Source organism: Carassius gibelio, chromosome A19 (assembly GCF_023724105.1).
Source record: "Carassius gibelio isolate Cgi1373 ecotype wild population from Czech Republic chromosome A19, carGib1.2-hapl.c, whole genome shotgun sequence".
Classification (NCBI taxonomy): domain Eukaryota; kingdom Metazoa; phylum Chordata; class Actinopteri; order Cypriniformes; family Cyprinidae; genus Carassius; species Carassius gibelio.
In genome coordinates this window covers 1,266,307-1,286,719 of record NC_068389.1, presented here as the reverse complement: position 1 = coordinate 1,286,719, position 20,413 = coordinate 1,266,307, and the positions used below count along the sequence as shown (strand labels likewise).

General features: G+C 39.1%; 5 non-coding genes and 18 pseudogenes across 5 annotated transcripts; all 23 read right to left on the bottom strand.

Moving 5' to 3' along the window:
* Positions 1-297: 297 nt before the first annotated feature.
* Positions 298-416, bottom strand: LOC127937579 (uncharacterized; annotated as a pseudogene).
* A 1,206-nt stretch (positions 417-1,622) lies between these two features.
* LOC127937809 (uncharacterized) lies at positions 1,623-1,741 on the bottom strand (annotated as a pseudogene).
* A 501-nt stretch (positions 1,742-2,242) lies between these two features.
* Positions 2,243-2,361, bottom strand: LOC127937539 (uncharacterized; annotated as a pseudogene).
* A 1,201-nt stretch (positions 2,362-3,562) lies between these two features.
* On the bottom strand, positions 3,563-3,681 carry LOC127937382 (uncharacterized; annotated as a pseudogene).
* A 500-nt stretch (positions 3,682-4,181) lies between these two features.
* On the bottom strand, positions 4,182-4,300 carry LOC127937023 (uncharacterized; annotated as a pseudogene).
* Positions 4,301-4,940: 640 nt separating this feature from the next.
* On the bottom strand, positions 4,941-5,059 carry LOC127937287 (uncharacterized; annotated as a pseudogene).
* A 935-nt stretch (positions 5,060-5,994) lies between these two features.
* LOC127937718 (5S ribosomal RNA) lies at positions 5,995-6,113 on the bottom strand. Its single transcript, XR_008148499.1, has one exon. It is a non-coding gene; the product is annotated as a 5S ribosomal RNA (ribosomal RNA).
* Positions 6,114-6,611: 498 nt separating this feature from the next.
* LOC127937599 (uncharacterized) lies at positions 6,612-6,730 on the bottom strand (annotated as a pseudogene).
* A 918-nt stretch (positions 6,731-7,648) lies between these two features.
* On the bottom strand, positions 7,649-7,767 carry LOC127937716 (5S ribosomal RNA). Its single transcript, XR_008148498.1, has one exon. It is a non-coding gene; the product is annotated as a 5S ribosomal RNA (ribosomal RNA).
* Positions 7,768-8,267: 500 nt separating this feature from the next.
* Positions 8,268-8,386, bottom strand: LOC127937022 (uncharacterized; annotated as a pseudogene).
* A 640-nt stretch (positions 8,387-9,026) lies between these two features.
* On the bottom strand, positions 9,027-9,145 carry LOC127937286 (uncharacterized; annotated as a pseudogene).
* Positions 9,146-10,081: 936 nt separating this feature from the next.
* On the bottom strand, positions 10,082-10,200 carry LOC127937715 (5S ribosomal RNA). The gene has a single exon (XR_008148497.1). It is a non-coding gene; the product is annotated as a 5S ribosomal RNA (ribosomal RNA).
* Positions 10,201-10,699: 499 nt separating this feature from the next.
* LOC127937021 (uncharacterized) lies at positions 10,700-10,818 on the bottom strand (annotated as a pseudogene).
* Positions 10,819-12,018: 1,200 nt separating this feature from the next.
* LOC127937020 (uncharacterized) lies at positions 12,019-12,137 on the bottom strand (annotated as a pseudogene).
* Positions 12,138-13,058: 921 nt separating this feature from the next.
* LOC127937019 (uncharacterized) lies at positions 13,059-13,177 on the bottom strand (annotated as a pseudogene).
* Positions 13,178-13,965: 788 nt separating this feature from the next.
* On the bottom strand, positions 13,966-14,084 carry LOC127937714 (5S ribosomal RNA). Its single transcript, XR_008148496.1, has one exon. It is a non-coding gene; the product is annotated as a 5S ribosomal RNA (ribosomal RNA).
* A 500-nt stretch (positions 14,085-14,584) lies between these two features.
* LOC127937018 (uncharacterized) lies at positions 14,585-14,703 on the bottom strand (annotated as a pseudogene).
* A 640-nt stretch (positions 14,704-15,343) lies between these two features.
* LOC127937284 (uncharacterized) lies at positions 15,344-15,462 on the bottom strand (annotated as a pseudogene).
* Positions 15,463-16,382: 920 nt separating this feature from the next.
* On the bottom strand, positions 16,383-16,501 carry LOC127936125 (uncharacterized; annotated as a pseudogene).
* Positions 16,502-17,000: 499 nt separating this feature from the next.
* Positions 17,001-17,119, bottom strand: LOC127937017 (uncharacterized; annotated as a pseudogene).
* Positions 17,120-18,319: 1,200 nt separating this feature from the next.
* Positions 18,320-18,438, bottom strand: LOC127937015 (uncharacterized; annotated as a pseudogene).
* A 921-nt stretch (positions 18,439-19,359) lies between these two features.
* Positions 19,360-19,478, bottom strand: LOC127937014 (uncharacterized; annotated as a pseudogene).
* Positions 19,479-20,266: 788 nt separating this feature from the next.
* LOC127937713 (5S ribosomal RNA) lies at positions 20,267-20,385 on the bottom strand. Its single transcript, XR_008148495.1, has one exon. It is a non-coding gene; the product is annotated as a 5S ribosomal RNA (ribosomal RNA).
* Between the last annotated feature and the right edge of the window lie 28 nt (positions 20,386-20,413).

The window sequence follows — 20,413 nt, the reverse complement described above, 5'->3', positions numbered from 1 at the left end:
AGTGAAAAAATTCCAAAAGCTTAAAGCACCTAGTATTCCTTGGCGGTCTCTCATCCAAGTACTAACCAGACCTAAACCTGCTAAGATTCAGAGATCGGGCATTGACTCTTTTTTTTTTTTTTTTGCAAGATTAATATATAATTCGTGAAAAATATCCAAACATTTAAAGCACCTGGTATTCCCAGGCAGTCTCCCATCCATGTACTAACCTGGCGCAAACCTGCTTATATTCAGAGATCGGGCATTGACTCTATTTTTTGGCAAAATTATTATATACTAAGTGAAAAATTTCAAAAAAACTTAGAGTACCTGGTATTCCCAGGCGGTCTCCCATCCAGGCACTAACCAGGCCCAAACCTGCTTAGCTTACGAGATCAGACAAGATTGGGCATAGCCAGGCTGGTATGGCCATAAGCGAAGACTGCTGCAAAGAGAAGGCTATTTAAAGATCAGCCAATCTACTCGCCAGTACATTATAAAAGTAGGAAAGAAACCCCAAAAGCTTAAAGCACCTGGTATTCCTAGGCGGTCTCTCATCCAAGTACTAACCAGACCTAAACCTGCTAAGATTCAGAGATCGGGCATTGACTCTTTTTTTTTTTTTTTGCAAGATTATTATATAATTTGTGAAAAATATCCAAAAATTTAAAGCACCTGGTATTCCCAGGCAGTCTCCCATCCATGTACTAACCTGGCCCAAACCTGCTTATATTCAGAGATCGGGCACTGACTCTATTTTTTGCCAAATTTATTATATACTAAGTGAAAAAATTCCAAAAGCTTAAAGCACCTGGTATTCCTTGGCGGTCTCTCATCCAAGTACTAACCAGATCTAAACCTGCTAAGATTCAGAGATCGGGCATTGACTCTTTTTTTTTTTTTTTTGCCAGATTATTATATAATTCGTGAAAAAAATCCAAAAATTTAAAGCACCTGGTATTCCCAGGCAGTCTCCCATCCATGTACTAACCTGGCGCAAACCTGCTTATATTCAGAGATCGGGCATTGACTCTATTTTTTGCCAAATTTATTATATACTAAGTGAAAAAATTCCAAAAGCTTAAAGCACCTGGTATTCCTTGGCGGTCTCTCATCCAAGTACTAACTAGACCTAAACCTGCTAAAATTCAGAGATCGGGCATTGACTCTTTTTTTTTTTTTGCAAGATTATTATATAATTCGTGAAAAATATCCAAACATTTAAAGCACCTGGTATTCCCAGGCAGTCTCCCATCCATGTACTAACCTGGCGCAAACCTGCTTATATTCAGAGATCGGGCATTGACTCTATTTTTTGCCAAATTTATTATATACTAAGTGAAAAAATTCCAAAAGCTTAAAGCACCTGGTATTCCTTGGCGGTCTCTCATCCAAGTACTAACCAGACCTAAACCTGCTAAGATTCAGAGATCGGGCATTGACTCTTTTTTTTTTTTTTTTTTTTTTTTTTGCAAGATTATTATATAATTCGTGAAAAATATCCAAAAATTTAAAGCACCTGATATTCCCAGGCAGTCTCCCATCCATGTACTAACCTGGCGCAAACCTGCTTATATTCAGAGATCGGGCATTGACTCTATTTTTTGGCAAAATTATTATATACTAAGTGAAAAATTTCAAAAAACTTACAGTACCTGGTATTCCCAGGCGGTCTCCCATCCAGGCACTAACCAGGCCCAAACCTGCTTAGCTTCCGAGATCAGACAAGATCGGGCATAGCCAGGCTGGTATGGCCATAAGCGAAGACTGCTGCAAAGAGAAGGCTATTTAAAGTTCAGCCAATCTACTCGCCAGTACATTATAAAAGTAGGAAAGAAACCCCAAAAGCTTAAAGCACCTGGTATTCCTAGGCGGTCTCTCATCCAATTACTAACCTGGCCCAAACCTGCTTATATTCAGAGATCGGGCATTGACTCTATTTTTTGGCAAATTTATTATATACTAAGTGAAAAAATTCCAAAAGCTTAAAGCACCTAGTATTCCTTGGCGGTCTCTCATCCAAGTACTAACCAGACCTAAACCTGCTAAGATTCAGAGATCGGGCATTGACTCTTTTTTTTTTTTTTTTTGCAAGATTAATATATAATTCGTGAAAAATATCCAAACATTTAAAGCACCTGGTATTCCCAGGCAGTCTCCCATCCATGTACTAACCTGGCGCAAACCTGCTTATATTCAGAGATCGGGCATTGACTCTATTTTTTGGCAAAATTATTATATACTAAGTGAAAAATTTCAAAAAAACTTAGAGTACCTGGTATTCCCAGGCGGTCTCCCATCCAGGCACTAACCAGGCCCAAACCTGCTTAGCTTACGAGATCAGACAAGATCTGGCATAGCCAGGCTGGTATGGCCATAAGCGAAGACTGCTGCAAAGAGAAGGCTATTTAAAGATCAGCCAATCTACTCGCCAGTACATTATAAAAGTAGGAAAGAAACCCCAAAAGCTTAAAGCACCTGGTATTCCTAGGCGGTCTCTCATCCAAGTACTAACCAGACCTAAACCTGCTAAGATTCAGAGATCGAGCATTGACTCTTTTTTTTTTTTTTTGCAAGATTATTATATAATTTGTGAAAAATATCCAAAAATTTAAAGCACCTGGTATTCCCAGGCAGTCTCCCATCCATGTACTAACCTGGCCCAAACCTGCTTATATTCAGAGATCGGGCACTGACTCTATTTTTTGCCAAATTTATTATATACTAAGTGAAAAAATTCCAAAAGCTTAAAGCACCTGGTATTCCTTGGCGGTCTCTCATCCAAGTACTAACCAGATCTAAACCTGCTAAGATTCAGAGATCGGGCATTGACTCTTTTTTTTTTTTTTTTTTTGCCAGATTATTATATAATTCGTGAAAAAAATCCAAAAATTTAAAGCACCTGGTATTCCCAGGCAGTCTCCCATCCATGTACTAACCTGGCGCAAACCTGCTTATATTCAGAGATCGGGCATTGACTCTATTTTTTGCCAAATTTATTATATACTAAGTGAAAAAATTCCAAAAGCTTAAAGCACCTGGTATTCCTTGGCGGTCTCTCATCCAAGTACTAACTAGACCTAAACCTCCTAAAATTCAGAGATCGGGCATTGACTCTTTTTTTTTTTTTTTGCAAGATTATTATATAATTCGTGAAAAATATCCAAACATTTAAAGCACCTGGTATTCCCAGGCAGTCTCCCATCCATGTACTAACCTGGCGCAAACCTGCTTATATTCAGAGATCGGGCATTGACTCTATTTTTTGCCAAATTTATTATATACTAAGTGAAAAAATTCCAAAAGCTTAAAGCACCTGGTATTCCTTGGCGGTCTCTCATCCAAGTACTAACCAGACCTAAACCTGCTATGATTCAGAGATCGGGCATTGACTCTTTTTTTTTTTTTTTGCAAGATTATTATATAATTCGTGAAAAATATCCAAACATTTAAAGCACCTGGTATTCCCAGGCAGTCTCCCATCCATGTACTAACCTGGCGCAAACCTGCTTATATTCAGAGATCGGGCATTGACTCTATTTTTTGGCAAAATTATTATATACTAAGTGAAAAATTTCAAAAAAACTTAGAGTACCTGGTATTCCCAGGCGGTCTCCCATCCAGGCACTAACCAGGCCCAAACCTGCTTAGCTTACGAGATCAGACAAGATCAGGCATAGCCAGGCTGGTATGGCCATAAGCGAAGACTGCTGCAAAGAGAAGGCTATTTAAAGATCAGCCAATCTACTCGCCAGTACATTATAAAAGTAGGAAAGAAACCCCAAAAGCTTAAAGCACCTGGTATTCCTAGGCGGTCTCTCATCCAATTACTAACCTGGCCCAAACCTGCTTATATTCAGAGATCGGGCATTGACTCTATTTTTTGGCAAATTTATTATATACTAAGTGAAAAAATTCCAAAAGCTTAAAGCACCTGGTATTCCTTGGCGGTCTCTCATCCAAGTACTAACCAGACCTAAACCTGCTAAGATTCAGAGATCGGGCATTGACTCTTTTTTTTTTTTTTTTGCAAGATTAATATATAATTCGTGAAAAATATCCAAACATTTAAAGCACCTGGTATTCCCAGGCAGTCTCCCATCCATGTACTAACCTGGCGCAAACCTGCTTATATTCAGAGATCGGGCATTGACTCTATTTTTTGGCAAAATTATTATATACTAAGTGAAAAATTTCAAAAAAACTTAGAGTACCTGGTATTCCCAGGCGGTCTCCCATCCAGGCACTAACCAGGCCCAAACCTGCTTAGCTTACGAGATCAGACAAGATCGGGCATAGCCAGGCTGGTATGGCCATAAGCGAAGACTGCTGCAAAGAGAAGGCTATTTAAAGATCAGCCAATCTACTCACCAGTACATTATAAAAGTAGGAAAGAAACCCCAAAAGCTTAAAGCACCTGGTATTCCTAGGCGGTCTCTCATCCAAGTACTAACCAGACCTAAACCTGCTAAGATTCAGAGATCGGGCATTGACTCTTTTTTTTTTTTTTGCAAGATTATTATATAATTTGTGAAAAATATCCAAAAATTTAAAGCACCTGGTATTCCCAGGCAGTCTCCCATCCATGTACTAACCTGGCGCAAACCTGCTTATATTCAGAGATCGGGCATTGACTCTATTTTTTGCCAAATTTATTATATACTAAGTGAAAAAATTCCAAAAGCTTAAAGCACCTGGTATTCCTTGGCGGTCTCTCATCCAAGTACTAACCAGACCTAAACCTGCTATGATTCAGAGATCGGGCATTGACTGTTTTTTTTTTTTTTTGCAAGATTATTATATAATTCGTGAAAAATATCCAAACATTTAAAGCACCTGGTATTCCCAGGCAGTCTCCCATCCATGTACTAACCTGGCGCAAACCTGCTTATATTCAGAGATCGGGCATTGACTCTATTTTTTGGCAAAATTATTATATACTAAGTGAAAATTTTCAAAAAAGCTTACAGTACCTGGCATTCCCAGGCAGTCTCCCATCCAGGCACTAACCAGACCCAAACCTGCTTAGCTTACGAGATCAGACAAGATCGGGCATAGCCAGGCTGGTATGGCCATAAGCGAAGACTGCTGCAAAGAGAAGGCTATTTAAAGATCAGCCAATCTACTCGCCAGTACATTATAAAAGTAGGAAAGAACCCCAAAAGCTTAAAGCACCTGGTATTCCTAGGCGGTCTCTCATCCAAGTACTAACCAGACCTAAACCTGCTAAGATTCAGAGATCGGGCATTGACTCTATTTATTTATTTTTTTTGCAAGATTATTATATAATTTGTGAAAAATATCCAAAAATTTAAAGCACCTGGTATTCCCAGGCAGTCTCCCATCCATGTACTAACCTGGCCCAAACCTGCTTATATTCAGAGATCGGGCACTGACTCTATTTTTTGCCAAATTTATTATATACTAAGTGAAAAAATTCCAAAAGCTTAAAGCACCTGGTATTCCTTGGCGGTCTCTCATCCAAGTACTAACCAGACCTAAACCTGCTAAGATTCAGAGATCGGGCATTGACTCTTTTTTTTTTTTTTTTTGCCAGATTATTATATAATTCGTGAAAAATATCCAAAAATTTAAAGCACCTGGTATTCCCAGGCAGTCTCCCATCCATGTACTAACCTGGCCCAAACCTGCTTATATTCAGAGATCGGGCATTGACTCTATTTTTTGCCAAATTTATTATATACTAAGTGAAAAATTTCCAAAAGCTTAAAGCACCTGGTATTCCTTGGCGGTCTCTCATCCAAGTACTAACCAGACCTAAACCTGCTAAGATTCAGAGATCGGGCATTGACTCTTTTTTTTTTTTTTTTTTTTTTTTTTTGCAAGATTATTATATAATTCGTGAAAAATATCCAAAAATTTAAAGCACCTGATATTCCCAGGCAGTCTCCCATCCATGTACTAACCTGGCGCAAACCTGCTTATATTCAGAGATCGGGCATTGACTCTATTTTTTGGCAAAATTATTATATACTAAGTGAAAAATTTCAAAAAAGCTTACAGTACCTGGTATTCCCAGGCGGTCTCCCATCCAGGCACTAACCAGGCCCAAACCTGCTTAGCTTCCGAGATCAGACAAGATCGGGCATAGCCAGGCTGGTATGGCCATAAGCGAAGACTGCTGCAAAGAGAAGGCTATTTAAAGATCAGCCAATCTACTCGCCAGTACATTATAAAAGTAGGAAAGAAACCCCAAAAGCTTAAAGCACCTGGTATTCCTAGGCGGTCTCTCATCCAATTACTAACCTGGCCCAAACCTGCTTATATTCAGAGATCGGGCATTGACTCTATTTTTTGGCAAATTTATTATATACTAAGTGAAAAAATTCCAAAAGCTTAAAGCACCTGGTATTCCTTGGCGGTCTCTCATCCAAGTACTAACCAGACCTAAACCTGCTAAGATTCAGAGATCGGGCATTGACTCTTTTTTTTTTTTTTGCAAGATTAATATATAATTCGTGAAAAATATCCAAACATTTAAAGCACCTGGTATTCCCAGGCAGTCTCCCATCCATGTACTAACCTGGCGCAAACCTGCTTATATTCAGAGATCGGGCATTGACTCTATTTTTTGGCAAAATTATTATATACTAAGTGAAAAATTTCAAAAAAACTTAGAGTACCTGGTATTCCCAGGCGGTCTCCCATCCAGGCACTAACCAGGCGCAAACCTGCTTAGCTTACGAGATCAGACAAGATCGGGCATAGCCAGGCTGGTATGGCCATAAGCGAAGACTGCTGCAAAGAGAAGGCTATTTAAAGATCAGCCAATCTACTCGCCAGTACATTATAAAAGTAGGAAAGAAACCCCAAAAGCTTAAAGCACCTGGTATTCCTAGGCGGTCTCTCATCCAAGTACTAACCAGACCTAAACCTGCTAAGATTCAGAGATCGGGCATTGACTCTTTTTTTTTTTTTTGCAAGATTATTATATAATTTGTGAAAAATATCCAAAAATTTAAAGCACCTGGTATTCCCAGGCAGTCTCCCATCCATGTACTAACCTGGCCCAAACCTGCTTATATTCAGAGATCGGGCACTGACTCTATTTTTTGCCAAATTTATTATATACTAAGTGAAAAAATTCCAAAAGCTTAAAGCACCTGGTATTCCTTGGCGGTCTCTCATCCAAGTACTAACCAGATCTAAACCTGCTAAGATTCAGAGATCGGGCATTGACTCTTTTTTTTTTTTTTTGCCAGATTATTATATAATTCGTGAAAAAAATCCAAAAATTTAAAGCACCTGGTATTCCCAGGCAGTCTCCCATCCATGTACTAACCTGGCGCAAACCTGCTTATATTCAGAGATCGGGCATTGACTCTATTTTTTGCCAAATTTATTATATACTAAGTGAAAAAATTCCAAAAGCTTAAAGCACCTGGTATTCCTTGGCGGTCTCTCATCCAAGTACTAACTAGACCTAAACCTGCTAAAATTCAGAGATCGGGCATTGACTCTTTTTTTTTTTTTTTGCAAGATTATTATATAATTCGTGAAAAATATCCAAACATTTAAAGCACCTGGTATTCCCAGGCAGTCTCCCATCCATGTACTAACCTGGCGCAAACCTGCTTATATTCAGAGATCGGGCATTGACTCTATTTTTTGCCAAATTTATTATATACTAAGTGAAAAATTTCAAAAAAGCTTACAGTACCTGGTATTCCCAGGCGGTCTCCCATCCAGGCACTAACCAGGCCCAAACCTGCTTAGCTTCCGAGATCAGACAAGATCGGGCATAGCCAGGCTGGTATGGCCATAAGCGAAGACTGCTGCAAAGAGAAGGCTATTTAAAGATCAGCCAATCTACTCGCCAGTACATTATAAAAGTAGGAAAGAAACCCCAAAAGCTTAAAGCACCTGGTATTCCTAGGCGGTCTCTCATCCAATTACTAACCTGGCCCAAACCTGCTTATATTCAGAGATCGGGCATTGACTCTATTTTTTGGCAAATTTATTATATACTAAGTGAAAAAATTCCAAAAGCTTAAAGCACCTGGTATTCCTTGGCGGTCTCTCATCCAAGTACTAACCAGACCTAAACCTGCTAAGATTCAGAGATCGGGCATTGACTCTTTTTTTTTTTTTTTTGCAAGATTAATATATAATTCGTGAAAAATATCCAAACATTTAAAGCACCTGGTATTCCCAGGCAGTCTCCCATCCATGTACTAACCTGGCGCAAACCTGCTTATATTCAGAGATCGGGCATTGACTCTATTTTTTGGCAAAATTATTATATACTAAGTGAAAAATTTCAAAAAAACTTAGAGTACCTGGTATTCCCAGGCGGTCTCCCATCCAGGCACTAACCAGGCCCAAACCTGCTTAGCTTACGAGATCAGACAAGATCGGGCATAGCCAGGCTGGTATGGCCATAAGCGAAGACTGCTGCAAAGAGAAGGCTATTTAAAGATCAGCCAATCTACTCACCAGTACATTATAAAAGTAGGAAAGAAACCCCAAAAGCTTAAAGCACCTGGTATTCCTAGGCGGTCTCTCATCCAAGTACTAACCAGACCTAAACCTGCTAAGATTCAGAGATCGGGCATTGACTCTTTTTTTTTTTTTTGCAAGATTATTATATAATTTGTGAAAAATATCCAAAAATTTAAAGCACCTGGTATTCCCAGGCAGTCTCCCATCCATGTACTAACCTGGCGCAAACCTGCTTATATTCAGAGATCGGGCATTGACTCTATTTTTTGCCAAATTTATTATATACTAAGTGAAAAAATTCCAAAAGCTTAAAGCACCTGGTATTCCTTGGCGGTCTCTCATCCAAGTACTAACCAGACCTAAACCTGCTATGATTCAGAGATCGGGCATTGACTGTTTTTTTTTTTTTTTGCAAGATTATTATATAATTCGTGAAAAATATCCAAACATTTAAAGCACCTGGTATTCCCAGGCAGTCTCCCATCCATGTACTAACCTGGCGCAAACCTGCTTATATTCAGAGATCGGGCATTGACTCTATTTTTTGGCAAAATTATTATATACTAAGTGAAAAATTTCAAAAAAGCTTACAGTACCTGGCATTCCCAGGCAGTCTCCCATCCAGGCACTAACCAGACCCAAACCTGCTTAGCTTACGAGATCAGACAAGATCGGGCATAGCCAGGCTGGTATGGCCATAAGCGAAGACTGCTGCAAAGAGAAGGCTATTTAAAGATCAGCCAATCTACTCGCCAGTACATTATAAAAGTAGGAAAGAAACCCCAAAAGCTTAAAGCACCTGGTATTCCTAGGCGGTCTCTCATCCAAGTACTAACCAGACCTAAACCTGCTAAGATTCAGAGATCGGGCATTGACTCTATTTATTTTTTTTTTTTGCAAGATTATTATATAATTTGTGAAAAATATCCAAAAATTTAAAGCACCTGGTATTCCCAGGCAGTCTCCCATCCATGTACTAACCTGGCCCAAACCTGCTTATATTCAGAGATCGGGCACTGACTCTATTTTTTGCCAAATTTATTATATACTAAGTGAAAAAATTCCAAAAGCTTAAAGCACCTGGTATTCCTTGGCGGTCTCTCATCCAAGTACTAACCAGACCTAAACCTGCTAAGATTCAGAGATCGGGCATTGACTCTTTTTTTTTTTTTTTTTGCCAGATTATTATATAATTCGTGAAAAATATCCAAAAATTTAAAGCACCTGGTATTCCCAGGCAGTCTCCCATCCATGTACTAACCTGGCCCAAACCTGCTTATATTCAGAGATCGGGCATTGACTCTATTTTTTGCCAAATTTATTATATACTAAGTGAAAAATTTCCAAAAGCTTAAAGCACCTGGTATTCCTTGGCGGTCTCTCATCCAAGTACTAACCAGACCTAAACCTGCTAAGATTCAGAGATCGGGCATTGACTCTTTTTTTTTTTTTTTTTTTTTTTTTTTGCAAGATTATTATATAATTCGTGAAAAATATCCAAAAATTTAAAGCACCTGATATTCCCAGGCAGTCTCCCATCCATGTACTAACCTGGCGCAAACCTGCTTATATTCAGAGATCGGGCATTGACTCTATTTTTTGGCAAAATTATTATATACTAAGTGAAAAATTTCAAAAAAGCTTACAGTACCTGGTATTCCCAGGCGGTCTCCCATCCAGGCACTAACCAGGCCCAAACCTGCTTAGCTTCCGAGATCAGACAAGATCGGGCATAGCCAGGCTGGTATGGCCATAAGCGAAGACTGCTGCAAAGAGAAGGCTATTTAAAGATCAGCCAATCTACTCGCCAGTACATTATAAAAGTAGGAAAGAAACCCCAAAAGCTTAAAGCACCTGGTATTCCTAGGCGGTCTCTCATCCAAGTACTAACCTGGCCCAAACCTGCTTATATTCAGAGATCGGGCATTGACTCTATTTTTTGGCAAATTTATTATATACTAAGTGAAAAAATTCCAAAAGCTTAAAGCACCTGGTATTCCTTGGCGGTCTCTCATCCAAGTACTAACCAGACCTAAACCTGCTAAGATTCAGAGATCGGGCATTGACTCTTTTTTTTTTTTTTTGCAAGATTAATATATAATTCGTGAAAAATATCCAAACATTTAAAGCACCTGGTATTCCCAGGCAGTCTCCCATCCATGTACTAACCTGGCGCAAACCTGCTTATATTCAGAGATCGGGCATTGACTCTATTTTTTGGCAAAATTATTATATACTAAGTGAAAAATTTCAAAAAAACTTAGAGTACCTGGTATTCCCAGGCGGTCTCCCATCCAGGCACTAACCAGGCCCAAACCTGCTTAGCTTACGAGATCAGACAAGATCGGGCATAGCCAGGCTGGTATGGCCATAAGCGAAGACTGCTGCAAAGAGAAGGCTATTTAAAGATCAGCCAATCTACTCGCCAGTGCATTATAAAAGTAGGAAAGAAACCCCAAAAGCTTAAAGCACCTGGTATTCCTAGGCGGTCTCTCATCCAAGTACTAACCAGACCTAAACCTGCTAAGATTCAGAGATCGAGCATTGACTCTTTTTTTTTTTTTTTGCAAGATTATTATATAATTTGTGAAAAATATCCAAAAATTTAAAGCACCTGGTATTCCCAGGCAGTCTCCCATCCATGTACTAACCTGGCCCAAACCTGCTTATATTCAGAGATCGGGCACTGACTCTATTTTTTGCCAAATTTATTATATACTAAGTGAAAAAATTCCAAAAGCTTAAAGCACCTGGTATTCCTTGGCGGTCTCTCATCCAAGTACTAACCAGATCTAAACCTGCTAAGATTCAGAGATCGGGCATTGACTCTTTTTTTTTTTTTTTTTTGCCAGATTATTATATAATTCGTGAAAAAAATCCAAAAATTTAAAGCACCTGGTATTCCCAGGCAGTCTCCCATCCATGTACTAACCTGGCGCAAACCTGCTTATATTCAGAGATCGGGCATTGACTCTATTTTTTGCCAAATTTATTATATACTAAGTGAAAAAATTCCAAAAGCTTAAAGCACCTGGTATTCCTTGGCGGTCTCTCATCCAAGTACTAACTAGACCTAAACCTCCTAAAATTCAGAGATCGGGCATTGACTCTTTTTTTTTTTTTTTGCAAGATTATTATATAATTCGTGAAAAATATCCAAACATTTAAAGCACCTGGTATTCCCAGGCAGTCTCCCATCCATGTACTAACCTGGCGCAAACCTGCTTATATTCAGAGATCGGGCATTGACTCTATTTTTTGCCAAATTTATTATATACTAAGTGAAAAAATTCCAAAAGCTTAAAGCACCTGGTATTCCTTGGCGGTCTCTCATCCAAGTACTAACCAGACCTAAACCTGCTATGATTCAGAGATCGGGCATTGACTCTTTTTTTTTTTTTTTGCAAGATTATTATATAATTCGTGAAAAATATCCAAACATTTAAAGCACCTGGTATTCCCAGGCAGTCTCCCATCCATGTACTAACCTGGCGCAAACCTGCTTATATTCAGAGATCGGGCATTGACTCTATTTTTTGGCAAAATTATTATATACTAAGTGAAAAATTTCAAAAAAACTTAGAGTACCTGGTATTCCCAGGCGGTCTCCCATCCAGGCACTAACCAGGCCCAAACCTGCTTAGCTTACGAGATCAGACAAGATCGGGCATAGCCAGGCTGGTATGGCCATAAGCGAAGACTGCTGCAAAGAGAAGGCTATTTAAAGATCAGCCAATCTACTCGCCAGTACATTATAAAAGTAGGAAAGAAACCCCAAAAGCTTAAAGCACCTGGTATTCCTAGGCGGTCTCTCATCCAAGTACTAACCAGACCTAAACCTGCTAAGATTCAGAGATCGGGCATTGACTCTATTTATTTTTTTTTTGCAAGATTATTATATAATTTGTGAAAAATATCCAAAAATTTAAAGCACCTGGTATTCCCAGGCAGTCTCCCATCCATGTACTAACCTGGCCCAAACCTGCTTATATTCAGAGATCGGGCACTGACTCTATTTTTTGCCAAATTTATTATATACTAAGTGAAAAAATTCCAAAAGCTTAAAGCACCTGGTATTCCTTGGCGGTCTCTCATCCAAGTACTAACCAGACCTAAACCTGCTAAGATTCAGAGATCGGGCATTGACTCTTTTTTTTTTTTTTTTGCCAGATTATTATATAATTCGTGAAAAATATCCAAAAATTTAAAGCACCTGGTATTCCCAGGCAGTCTCCCATCCATGTACTAACCTGGCCCAAACCTGCTTATATTCAGAGATCGGGCATTGACTCTATTTTTTGCCAAATTTATTATATACTAAGTGAAAAAATTCCAAAAGCTTAAAGCACCTGGTATTCCTTGGCGGTCTCTCATCCAAGTACTAACCAGACCTAAACCTGCTAAGATTCAGAGATCGGGCATTGACTCTTTTTTTTTTTTTTTGCAAGATTATTATATAATTCGTGAAAAATATCCAAACATTTAAAGCACCTGGTATTCCCAGGCAGTCTCCCATCCATGTACTAACCTGGCGCAAACCTGCTTATATTCAGAGATCGGGCATTGACTCTATTTTTTGGCAAAATTATTATTTACTAAGTGAAAAATTTCAAAAAAACTTAGAGTACCTGGTATTCCCAGGCGGTCTCCCATCCAGGCACTAACCAGGCCCAAACCTGCTTAGCTTACGAGATCAGACAAGATCGGGCATAGCCAGGCTGGTATGGCCATAAGCGAAGACTGCTGCAAAGAGAAGGCTATTTAAAGATCAGCCAATCTACTCGCCAGTACATTATAAAAGTAGGAAAGAAACCCCAAAAGCTTAAAGCACCTGGTATTCCTAGGCAGTCTCCCATCCATGTACTAACCTGGCCCAAACCTGCTTATATTCAGAGATCGGGCACTGACTCTATTTTTTGCCAAATTTATTATATACTAAGTGAAAAAATTCCAAAAGCTTAAAGCACCTGGTATTCCTTGGCGGTCTCTCATCCAAGTACTAACCAGACCTAAACCTGCTAAGATTCAGAGATCGGGCATTGACTCTTTTTTTTTTTTTTTTGCCAGATTATTATATAATTCGTGAAAAATATCCAAAAATTTAAAGCACCTGGTATTCCCAGGCAGTCTCCCATCCATGTACTAACCTGGCCCAAACCTGCTTATATTCAGAGATCGGGCATTGACTCTATTTTTTGCCAAATTTATTATATACTAAGTGAAAAAATTCCAAAAGCTTAAAGCACCTGGTATTCCTTGGCGGTCTCTCATCCAAGTACTAACCAGACCTAAACCTGCTAAGATTCAGAGATCGGGCATTGACTCTTTTTTTTTTTTTTTTTTTTTTTTTGCAAGATTATTATATAATTCGTGAAAAATATCCAAAAATTTAAAGCACCTGATATTCCCAGGCAGTCTCCCATCCATGTACTAACCTGGCGCAAACCTGCTTATATTCAGAGATCGGGCATTGACTCTATTTTTTGGCAAAATTATTATATACTAAGTGAAAAATTTCAAAAAAGCTTACAGTACCTGGTATTCCCAGGCGGTCTCCCATCCAGGCACTAACCAGGCCCAAACCTGCTTAGCTTCCGAGATCAGACAAGATCGGGCATAGCCAGGCTGGTATGGCCATAAGCGAAGACTGCTGCAAAGAGAAGGCTATTTAAAGATCAGCCAATCTACTCGCCAGTACATTATAAAAGTAGGAAAGAAACCCCAAAAGCTTAAAGCACCTGGTATTCCTAGGCGGTCTCTCATCCAATTACTAACCTGGCCCAAACCTGCTTATATTCAGAGATCGGGCATTGACTCTATTTTTTGGCAAATTTATTATATACTAAGTGAAAAAATTCCAAAAGCTTAAAGCACCTGGTATTCCTTGGCGGTCTCTCATCCAAGTACTAACCAGACCTAAACCTGCTAAGATTCAGAGATCGGGCATTGACTCTTTTTTTTTTTTTTTTGCAAGATTAATATATAATTCGTGAAAAATATCCAAATATTTAAAGCACCTGGTATTCCCAGGCAGTCTCCCATCCATGTACTAACCTGGCGCAAACCTGCTTATATTCAGAGATCGGGCATTGACTCTATTTTTTGGCAAAATTATTATATACTAAGTGAAAAATTTCAAAAAAACTTAGAGTACCTGGTATTCCCAGGCGGTCTCCCATCCAGGCACTAACCAGGCCCAAACCTGCTTAGCTTACGAGATCAGACAAGATCGGGCATAGCCAGGCTGGTATGGCCATAAGCGAAGACTGCTGCAAAGAGAAGGCTATTTAAAGATCAGCCAATCTACTCGCCAGTACATTATAAAAGTAGGAAAGAAACCCCAAAAGCTTAAAGCACCTGGTATTCCTAGGCGGTCTCTCATCCAAGTACTAACCAGACCTAAACCTGCTAAGATTCAGAGATCGGGCATTGACTCTTTTTTTTTTTTTTGCAAGATTATTATATAATTTGTGAAAAATATCCAAAAATTTTAAGCACCTGGTATTCCCAGGCAGTCTCCCATCCATGTACTAACCTGGCCCAAACCTGCTTATATTCAGAGCTCGGGCATTGACTCTATTTTTTGCCAAATTTATTATATACTAAGTGAAAAAATTCCAAAAGCTTAAAGCACCTGGTATTCCTTGGCGGTCTCTCATCCAAGTACTAACCAGACCTAAACCTGCTATGATTCAGAGATCGGGCATTGACTGTTTTTTTTTTTTTTTGCAAGATTATTATATAATTCGTGAAAAATATCCAAACATTTAAAGCACCTGGTATTCCCAGGCAGTCTCCCATCCATGTACTAACCTGGCGCAAACCTGCTTATATTCAGAGATCGGGCATTGACTCTATTTTTTGGCAAAATTATTATATACTAAGTGAAAAATTTCAAAAAAGCTTACAGTACCTGGCATTCCCAGGCAGTCTCCCATCCAGGCACTAACCAGACCCAAACCTGCTTAGCTTACGAGATCAGACAAGATCGGGCATAGCCAGGCTGGTATGGCCATAAGCGAAGACTGCTGCAAAGAGAAGGCTATTTAAAGATCAGCCAATCTACTCGCCAGTACATTATAAAAGTAGGAAAGAAACCCCAAAAGCTTAAAGCACCTGGTATTCCTAGGCGGTCTCTCATCCAAGTACTAACCAGACCTAAACCTGCTAAGATTCAGAGATCGAGCATTGACTCTTTTTTTTTTTTTTTGCAAGATTATTATATAATTTGTGAAAAATATCCAAAAATTTAAAGCACCTGGTATTCCCAGGCAGTCTCCCATCCATGTACTAACCTGGCCCAAACCTGCTTATATTCAGAGATCGGGCACTGACTCTATTTTTTGCCAAATTTATTATATACTAAGTGAAAAAATTCCAAAAGCTTAAAGCACCTGGTATTCCTTGGCGGTCTCTCATCCAAGTACTAACCAGACCTAAACCTGCTAAGATTCAGAGATCGGGCATTGACTCTTTTTTTTTTTTTTTTGCCAGATTATTATATAATTCGTGAAAAATATCCAAAAATTTAAAGCACCTGGTATTCCCAGGCAGTCTCCCATCCATGTACTAACCTGGCCCAAACCTGCTTATATTCAGAGATCGGGCATTGACTCTATTTTTTGCCAAATTTATTATATACTAAGTGAAAAAATTCCAAAAGCTTAAAGCACCTGGTATTCCTTGGCGGTCTCTCATCCAAGTACTAACCAGACCTAAACCTGCTAAGATTCAGAGATCGGGCATTGACTCTTTTTTTTTTTTTTTGCAAGATTATTATATAATTCGTGAAAAATATCCAAACATTTAAAGCACCTGGTATTCCCAGGCAGTCTCCCATCCATGTACTAACCTGGCGCAAACCTGCTTATATTCAGAGATCGGGCATTGACTCTATTTTTTGGCAAAATTATTATTTACTAAGTGAAAAATTTCAAAAAAACTTAGAGTACCTGGTATTCCCAGGCGGTCTCCCATCCAGGCACTAACCAGGCCCAAACCTGCTTAGCTTCCGAGATCAGACAAGATCGGGCATAGCCAGGCTGGTATGGCCATAAGCGAAGACTGCTGCAAAGAGAAGGCTATTTAAAGATCAGCCAATCTACTCGCCAGTACATTATAAAAGTAGGAAAGAAACCCCAAAAGCTTAAAGCACCTGGTATTCCTAGGCGGTCTCTCATCCAAGTACTAACCTGGCCCAAACCTGCTTATATTCAGAGATCGGGCATTGACTCTATTTTTTGGCAAATTTATTATATACTAAGTGAAAAAATTCCAAAAGCTTAAAGCACCTGGTATTCCTTGGCGGTCTCTCATCCAAGTACTAACCAGACCTAAACCTGCTAAGATTCAGAGATCGGGCATTGACTCTTTTTTTTTTTTTTTGCAAGATTAATATATAATTCGTGAAAAATATCCAAACATTTAAAGCACCTGGTATTCCCAGGCAGTCTCCCATCCATGTACTAACCTGGCGCAAACCTGCTTATATTCAGAGATCGGGCATTGACTCTATTTTTTGGCAAAATTATTATATACTAAGTGAAAAATTTCAAAAAAACTTAGAGTACCTGGTATTCCCAGGCGGTCTCCCATCCAGGCACTAACCAGGCCCAAACCTGCTTAGCTTACGAGATCAGACAAGATCGGGCATAGCCAGGCTGGTATGGCCATAAGCGAAGACTGCTGCAAAGAGAAGGCTATTTAAAGATCAGCCAATCTACTCGCCAGTGCATTATAAAAGTAGGAAAGAAACCCCAAAAGCTTAAAGCACCTGGTATTCCTAGGCGGTCTCTCATCCAAGTACTAACCAGACCTAAACCTGCTAAGATTCAGAGATCGAGCATTGACTCTTTTTTTTTTTTTTTGCAAGATTATTATATAATTTGTGAAAAATATCCAAAAATTTAAAGCACCTGGTATTCCCAGGCAGTCTCCCATCCATGTACTAACCTGGCCCAAACCTGCTTATATTCAGAGATCGGGCACTGACTCTATTTTTTGCCAAATTTATTATATACTAAGTGAAAAAATTCCAAAAGCTTAAAGCACCTGGTATTCCTTGGCGGTCTCTCATCCAAGTACTAACCAGATCTAAACCTGCTAAGATTCAGAGATCGGGCATTGACTCTTTTTTTTTTTTTTTTTTGCCAGATTATTATATAATTCGTGAAAAAAATCCAAAAATTTAAAGCACCTGGTATTCCCAGGCAGTCTCCCATCCATGTACTAACCTGGCGCAAACCTGCTTATATTCAGAGATCGGGCATTGACTCTATTTTTTGCCAAATTTATTATATACTAAGTGAAAAAATTCCAAAAGCTTAAAGCACCTGGTATTCCTTGGCGGTCTCTCATCCAAGTACTAACTAGACCTAAACCTCCTAAAATTCAGAGATCGGGCATTGACTCTTTTTTTTTTTTTTTGCAAGATTATTATATAATTCGTGAAAAATATCCAAACATTTAAAGCACCTGGTATTCCCAGGCAGTCTCCCATCCATGTACTAACCTGGCGCAAACCTGCTTATATTCAGAGATCGGGCATTGACTCTATTTTTTGCCAAATTTATTATATACTAAGTGAAAAAATTCCAAAAGCTTAAAGCACCTGGTATTCCTTGGCGGTCTCTCATCCAAGTACTAACCAGACCTAAACCTGCTATGATTCAGAGATCGGGCATTGACTCTTTTTTTTTTTTTTTGCAAGATTATTATATAATTCGTGAAAAATATCCAAACATTTAAAGCACCTGGTATTCCCAGGCAGTCTCCCATCCATGTACTAACCTGGCGCAAACCTGCTTATATTCAGAGATCGGGCATTGACTCTATTTTTTGGCAAAATTATTATATACTAAGTGAAAAATTTCAAAAAAACTTAGAGTACCTGGTATTCCCAGGCGGTCTCCCATCCAGGCACTAACCAGGCCCAAACCTGCTTAGCTTACGAGATCAGACAAGATCGGGCATAGCCAGGCTGGTATGGCCATAAGCGAAGACTGCTGCAAAGAGAAGGCTATTTAAAGATCAGCCAATCTACTCGCCAGTACATTATAAAAGTAGGAAAGAAACCCCAAAAGCTTAAAGCACCTGGTATTCCTAGGCGGTCTCTCATCCAAGTACTAACCAGACCTAAACCTGCTAAGATTCAGAGATCGGGCATTGACTCTATTTATTTTTTTTTTGCAAGATTATTATATAATTTGTGAAAAATATCCAAAAATTTAAAGCACCTGGTATTCCCAGGCAGTCTCCCATCCATGTACTAACCTGGCCCAAACCTGCTTATATTCAGAGATCGGGCACTGACTCTATTTTTTGCCAAATTTATTATATACTAAGTGAAAAAATTCCAAAAGCTTAAAGCACCTGGTATTCCTTGGCGGTCTCTCATCCAAGTACTAACCAGACCTAAACCTGCTAAGATTCAGAGATCGGGCATTGACTCTTTTTTTTTTTTTTTTGCCAGATTATTATATAATTCGTGAAAAATATCCAAAAATTTAAAGCACCTGGTATTCCCAGGCAGTCTCCCATCCATGTACTAACCTGGCCCAAACCTGCTTATATTCAGAGATCGGGCATTGACTCTATTTTTTGCCAAATTTATTATATACTAAGTGAAAAAATTCCAAAAGCTTAAAGCACCTGGTATTCCTTGGCGGTCTCTCATCCAAGTACTAACCAGACCTAAACCTGCTAAGATTCAGAGATCGGGCATTGACTCTTTTTTTTTTTTTTTGCAAGATTATTATATAATTCGTGAAAAATATCCAAACATTTAAAGCACCTGGTATTCCCAGGCAGTCTCCCATCCATGTACTAACCTGGCGCAAACCTGCTTATATTCAGAGATCGGGCATTGACTCTATTTTTTGGCAAAATTATTATTTACTAAGTGAAAAATTTCAAAAAAACTTAGAGTACCTGGTATTCCCAGGCGGTCTCCCATCCAGGCACTAACCAGGCCCAAACCTGCTTAGCTTACGAGATCAGACAAGATCGGGCATAGCCAGGCTGGTATGGCCATAAGCGAAGACTGCTGCAAAGAGAAGGCTATTTAAAGATCAGCCAATCTACTCGCCAGTACATTATAAAAGTAGGAAAGAAACCCCAAAAGCTTAAAGCACCTGGTATTCCTAGGCAGTCTCCCATCCATGTACTAACCTGGCCCAAACCTGCTTATATTCAGAGATCGGGCACTGACTCTATTTTTTGCCAAATTTATTATATACTAAGTGAAAAAATTCCAAAAGCTTAAAGCACCTGGTATTCCTTGGCGGTCTCTCATCCAAGTACTAACCAGACCTAAACCTGCTAAGATTCAGAGATCGGGCATTGACTCTTTTTTTTTTTTTTTTGCCAGATTATTATATAATTCGTGAAAAATATCCAAAAATTTAAAGCACCTGGTATTCCCAGGCAGTCTCCCATCCATGTACTAACCTGGCCCAAACCTGCTTATATTCAGAGATCGGGCATTGACTCTATTTTTTGCCAAATTTATTATATACTAAGTGAAAAAATTCCAAAAGCTTAAAGCACCTGGTATTCCTTGGCGGTCTCTCATCCAAGTACTAACCAGACCTAAACCTGCTAAGATTCAGAGATCGGGCATTGACTCTTTTTTTTTTTTTTTTTTTTTTTTTGCAAGATTATTATATAATTCGTGAAAAATATCCAAAAATTTAAAGCACCTGATATTCCCAGGCAGTCTCCCATCCATGTACTAACCTGGCGCAAACCTGCTTATATTCAGAGATCGGGCATTGACTCTATTTTTTGGCAAAATTATTATATACTAAGTGAAAAATTTCAAAAAAGCTTACAGTACCTGGTATTCCCAGGCGGTCTCCCATCCAGGCACTAACCAGGCCCAAACCTGCTTAGCTTCCGAGATCAGACAAGATCGGGCATAGCCAGGCTGGTATGGCCATAAGCGAAGACTGCTGCAAAGAGAAGGCTATTT